Here is a 6,599-nt window from a genome sequence, read left to right on the forward strand (position 1 = left end):
TCATACTTAAATAAGAAATATACGAGGTTATACAAACTATTTTGCTTGTATTCTTTGATAGTGTTGATATGATTGAATTGAATGTGAAAATTATATTTCTAAATTTTATGTAATTCAATATTGAAAAATTGAAGATTGAGCATGAAATTATAAATCGACTTGCATATTCATAAGCGTTTTAGATTTTGTCCTTCATATATTTTAATATTTATTTTTTGCTTATGTTGAAAAAATAAAAATCTGAAATTTTTTTCTGATATTCGGTTTGGTAAGTGAATGTATGGTATTCTGCATTCTCGATATTTGTAAGTGCAAAAATTAGTATATACGGTAAGCTGCAATACGGTATGTAGCATATACAGTAAGTTGCCTACAGATATGGTATGCTACATATACGGTAAGCTGCAAATACGGTATACAACATATACGGTATTGAAATTTATTGCAGTGGACGAAACCGAATTCATTCATACCGTATATGCACTTTACATATCATATATGCAACATACCGTATTTGCATCTTACCATATATGCAGCATATTGTATTTGTATCAGATCGTATTTACAGCATACTGTATTTAGATCGTACCGTATTTACAGCACACCGTATATGCAACACACCGTATTTACAGCATACCGTATTTGCACATATTGTCTTTAGATACCGTATTTGGCAGATATTGATTTTTGTAATTCAATATTGTTTTCTTTTTTATAATTTTATTTCGGAGAATTTTAAAAAAAAGGTGATTATAAAATTGCTAATTTTTAAATGTATTTTTTGTTGAAGATAAAAATGATTTTTTTATGCTATTTGTAAAAAAAAAAAAATTATTGTAATTTTATTATCGTAATAAGAAGATTTACAATGATTATTTAAAAAAAATTTCACAACACAATACATACATACTTTTAACCTGGTAACTGCAAAAGTCTTTTGTGTATCAATAAAAAATTTCCCATTCAAACAATAATGACAAATTTTTTGGTATCATGCTTTCATTTTCTTCTTTTCACAAAATTTACTTTTTTTCGTTTTTGTCTTCTTCATTTTTTTAGATTCTTTTGTTGTTAGCAATCATTATTTCTTTGAGATTTTTTTTGTATTATATTGAAATTAAACTTATTCTTGTAATTATATTTTTTATTAGATTTAATGCATATTTTTAACTAATAAAATAACAAACTAAACAAATATTAGGTTGCATGATTAAATTTGAAAAAAATAAAAAGTTGCTGCATGACCGCACAGATTGTATTATAGCATATACGGTAAGCTATATGTTAGAATATGCATATTGCTTTAATACAATAAAAAAAATTGTACAGCAATAATTTCTCATTATATTATGCTAAACACTGTATTATAACATATACATATAGTATGTTGTATCTTAACTATAATATATAGTATTATAGCATACCGTATTTGCACATATTGTCTTTAGACTAATCACCAACATTTGTTATAAATAAATCCAAGTCCCATGTAATGTAAATTTAATTCATATTAATTTGCACAATTGTATTTCTAGTATAGACATTGCAGTGGTTTAATTTACTCTAGAACGACTTCAAAGTTATTTTGCACCGACATAAAAAATTTCAAATGTATAATATGTGCCACTGCATAATTATAAATCGATTTGCATATTCATATGCGTTTTTTATATTTATTTTATGCTTATGTTGAAAAAATAAAAATCTGAAATTTTTTGACATTCGGTTCGATAAGTGAATGTATGATGTTCTGCACTCTCGGTATTTGTAAGTGCAAAAATCGATATATACGGTAAGCTGCACATACAGTATGTAGCATATATGATAAGTTGCCTGCAAATACGGTAGGCTGCATATATGGTAAGCTACAAATACGGTAGACAGCATAGACGGTATTGAAATTTATTATAGTGGACGAAACCGGATTCATTCATACCGTATATGCAACATACCGTATTTGCATCATACCGTATATGCAGCACACCATATTTACAACATACCGTATTTACAGCATACTGTATTTGCATCATACCGTATTTACAACATATAGTATTTGCATTATACCGTATATGCAGCACACCATATTTACAGCATATCGTATTCGTATCATACCATATATACAGTATATCGTATTTGCATTATACCGTATTTACAACATACCGTATTTGCAGATATTGTCTTTAGATACCGAATTTGGCAGATATTGATTTTTGGTTTTATGTATTATTCCGCTGTTCGATTCACTTTAACACCTCTAAAGTTAAAGAAAGGGGATATGAATATGTAAATTCAAAGTGGACATATTTCAAACATACCAGGGCATCACGTGATCTTCTGTACATGATCTTGTGTGATTGATTGATACGAGCCCTCTACAGTCGGTTTTTAACAGTGAACTTATCATCTATACTTTAGATGTTAGACACAAACTATAGGATGGCTACTTTTTAGAATTACTAAATGTTCGTGAACTTAAGACTGGTGAAGTGACGCCAATAATGAGGCACCTCAATTGTCAAGATGAAGCCACCTATCACTTAATTATATGGTAACCACTTTGCTTCTTCTACTATAAAAACTCACACTTAGTCCTTGTTTGAGCCCCCATATTTGGTAAAAATAAAGTTTTAAATATTGATTTTTTTGAGAATGTGTGGTAAAAAAGAAAAAAAGAAAAAAAGGGTTTTAAAGTGTGTGTAATATTATTTTATTAAGAGATTATGTGATTAGAAATGAGTTTAAGAAAATGTATTATTAGAAATAGGCCTAATGTTGTTTGAGGGTAACCCAATTTTAAACAACCATATTAATATTGCTCTCTTATTCTCTCTAGATCTCGGTGCTAGTACACATTCGTGTCTCATGTCTACCATTCACCCCACAACTAATATATACATCTATAAGATGATGGATTTCACATATGGAGTGCTCGCAGTTGCCTCCTCCAATGCTTGAGAAGGCCAAGTGCTTTTCACGATTTGTCCCATTGTGCATGAGCTATATGTGTGAACATGAATAAATGTAGGGTCTATTGGCCACGTCGTCAATCAAAAACTGAGATCAATACAAATAATACAATTGCAACATATTTTTTAACTTGTATAGCATTTCTTTTCATTTCATTATAGTTTTTTGACCCAAGACCTTGCTTTTGAAGTTTATTTTAGACAAATTATGAAATGGTGAGATAGTCAAAGGAATCAATTTGAATCCTAATCGAGATTGTGCAAAATTTTTGAGTCTATTTTTCTAATTTTTATTGTACTTATTAAAGAAATAAAATTCAATAAATTTATATTTACATTTATTTCCCACGTCCAAATATGGAGCATAAAGAACAATGATTTCTTAGTACTTCTCTTCTAGGGATGACAATTTGAACCGTCAAAATCGAAAATCGTGTTCACGGAACCGAATGGGGCGAAAAAAATCGAACCGATGGTGCAATGGGGCGAATATGGTTTTTATTTTAATGAACTAGTTCGTGGCGGTGCGGGTATGGTATTTACTCCGTCGAACAGAAATCGAACCGATTACCTGCTAAAAAAAATAATTGAATTGATTATTGGGCTTTACACTACTTTTCTATCTAGCCCAAAACAAAATCCCCCCCCATTACATCTACCTGACTCAGCCGGTCAACCTACTTATCATTAGTCCATAATTATAGCATTAGTGTGACAATATATAAATGCAAACCATACTCTTCACAAACTATAAACTCACGCGCAACTCCTTTTATTATTAATTTTTTTCTATTGTGTGTAGAAAAATCTACTTCTTCATCATACTTTAGAGCTTGTGCAATGTTTAGCGAGAAGGAAGCTGACGAAGAGATACATTTTTTTTATTTAAATCTTAGTTAAGACCATTTTGGAATAGATAGTATCATTGTATTCTCTACTTACATTTCTTATTTACTATATAGGAACCAACTTTGAGTGTTGATCTATACTAGTAAAACTTGTAGGGAAGAATGAATCGAGTAACTTCGATGTACAACAATTAAGAATGAAGGAAAAGTTTAATTGTTTGTTAAATTTGTATTTTACAATTGAAAATTGGGATAATGTTTGCATTTTCGTTTGGAATATTGTGTTTTTATTTTCATTGACTTTTTTCATAAATTGTTTTATATCAATTTGACGAATGAACTTATAAAAAATAATTTATTTTCGTAGTTATTAATTGATGGTGTGATTATGATTTTGACCGAATCGACCCATAACCGAACCGTTGCCAATCCTATTCTCTTCTGAGCAGACTTGACTAAGACTTCTTTGGATTTGTTATAAATTGCAGCAAAGTTCTAAAAGTTATTAATTTATTTGAATAAATCGTAAAATATAAAAACTACAGATGGAGTCCTTTTATTTTAATTTTTAATCAAGGCTCCGTGCAAGGCAAGTCGCGGCCAAATCTCAAGGCAAGTCAATGCCTTGATAATATTTGTTAAAATTGAATCATTCTTTTCGTCTACATATCGGAAAAATGAAGTAAAAAATTAATACATATTTCAATTTTGAAGATTCAAAACTTTAGATATAGGCCTCGTTTGTTTTCTATTTTGTTAAGAATGAGAATGAAAAATATAGCTGTTATGAATCCCACACAAAAGATAGAAATTTAAATTTGATGGCTTGATGTGATGGATAACAGTCACATTTTTCATTTTAATGGGGATTGAATGAGAAACAAACAGGGGCAGAGTTAAACATATTGAAGTCAGTTAATCATTTATGAAACATTTCATCTATTAATTTTAATATAAAAATTGAATACGTTATTACATGAAGGAGGGAGTTCAAAATATAGGTGTTGTTTGACATATATATATTTTTATAAAAGCTTTTACATAATTTAATAAAATTTAGATGAAATGTTTGGTTGAAAAACTGATAAAAATTGTGTATCCGATAAAATGTGTGATGAAAGTTGAAAAATTAAGTTTGATAGCAAATTTTATCAAACATACATATAATTTTAAATTTTAAATAAATCTATCTCATCTATAATATTTTAATGTTGTTGGACTCTTTTGCCAAGTATTTTTCTTTTTCATTTTTTCTCTGCACTATATGGACTTTTTTATATGACCAATTATGGATGGATCGTAACTAATAGGCAGTAAATAAATATGATGGGAACATTATGTATTCTCCTAAGAAACAATTTTTTTTTTTTTTTTCACATGACAACATGGAGTTGTTTTGTTTATTTATATCTAATTAGATGATATACATCACGTCGAAAGTAAATGTTATGGCACTAGGTCGTATCCACATGATTCACGTTTTAATACTCATGTCTTGCTTATGAATGGTCCTACGAAGATGTATAACCACTATCTTCCCTATTTTGGTCCATGTTTTAATACCCACGTCTTGTTTTATAAATGTTACTACGAATATTTATAACTAAAGAATCTACTGTAAAATAATGAGATAATTATTGATAATTATTTAGTGTCATCATGATACATTGATAAGTTTTAGTTTAGAAGATCTATTTTATTCCAATTGTAACTTTTATTTTGGACCCTATAAATACAGGCATTGGTTCATAATAATATACAATTGAGTTTTGACTCTATTTGTTTTCTTATTTTCTCTCTTCCCTTTAATTTTAAAACAAAATCCTCATTTTGGTAATTGAATAACATAGAGAAAGAGAGAGATTTAAAGATAATTTTTTACTACTAAAAAAAAAAAAAAACTAATTTGACGATAAAATAAAAATAAGGGGGTGTTTGGAAGACATTTTTATGCAAAAATGTATTTTTGAATAGTAAATTAATGGAAAATGTGTGGTTGAAAAATAAGGAAATTTTTTTAATTTACGTGTAATATTATTTTAATAAAAAATGTGTGATTGAAAAAAAAAAAGAAAAATGCATTTTGAAAAAAATGGATACCGAACGAGGACTAACTAATTTTTAATCAAAAGTAATAAATATTAAGGAGGAATGAAAATTTGAATTTGGAAAAATCCTGAAGTTAGAGTTCCCACATGATTCCATGTTGATCAATCGAACAAGATTTTTAATCTGTCAAAGTAATAAGCGTGCCGCATTTTTCGAATTATATTTTCAAGTTAGGTGGAGCATACATAAAATAGTCATATCATTTATCTATTTTTATGATCATTACTTTGTTACTGTATACAATATATTCTAAGTCCTTGTTTGAGTTCCATTATTTAAAAAAAAAAAGTATTTTTTAACAGTATTTTAACATTATTTCAATCACATATTTTTTAATAAAATAATATTACACGTAAATTCAAAACTTTTCCTTATTTTTTAACCACATATTTCCCATCAATATACTATTCAAAAATTTATTTTTCCCCCAAAATGGGGATCAAACAAGGGCTTAAGAGTTGGATAGTACATCTATTAAAGATGTAAACGATCCGAATTTGCGAATTGGGCTATATCCCCAAGCCGAATGAAGGATGCACAAAATAATCCGGTCCTTCTTATATTCTCTTTTAGTTGAGAGGGCGTTTAACACCCATTTTGTTATAAAAATAGATTTTAGAATAATAGATTGATGGAGAATGTGTGGATGAAAAATAAATAAATTTTTTTTAATTTA

Source organism: Olea europaea, chromosome 5 (genome assembly GCF_002742605.1).
Source record: "Olea europaea var. sylvestris chromosome 5, O_europaea_v1, whole genome shotgun sequence".
In the NCBI taxonomy this organism is placed as follows: domain Eukaryota; kingdom Viridiplantae; phylum Streptophyta; class Magnoliopsida; order Lamiales; family Oleaceae; genus Olea; species Olea europaea.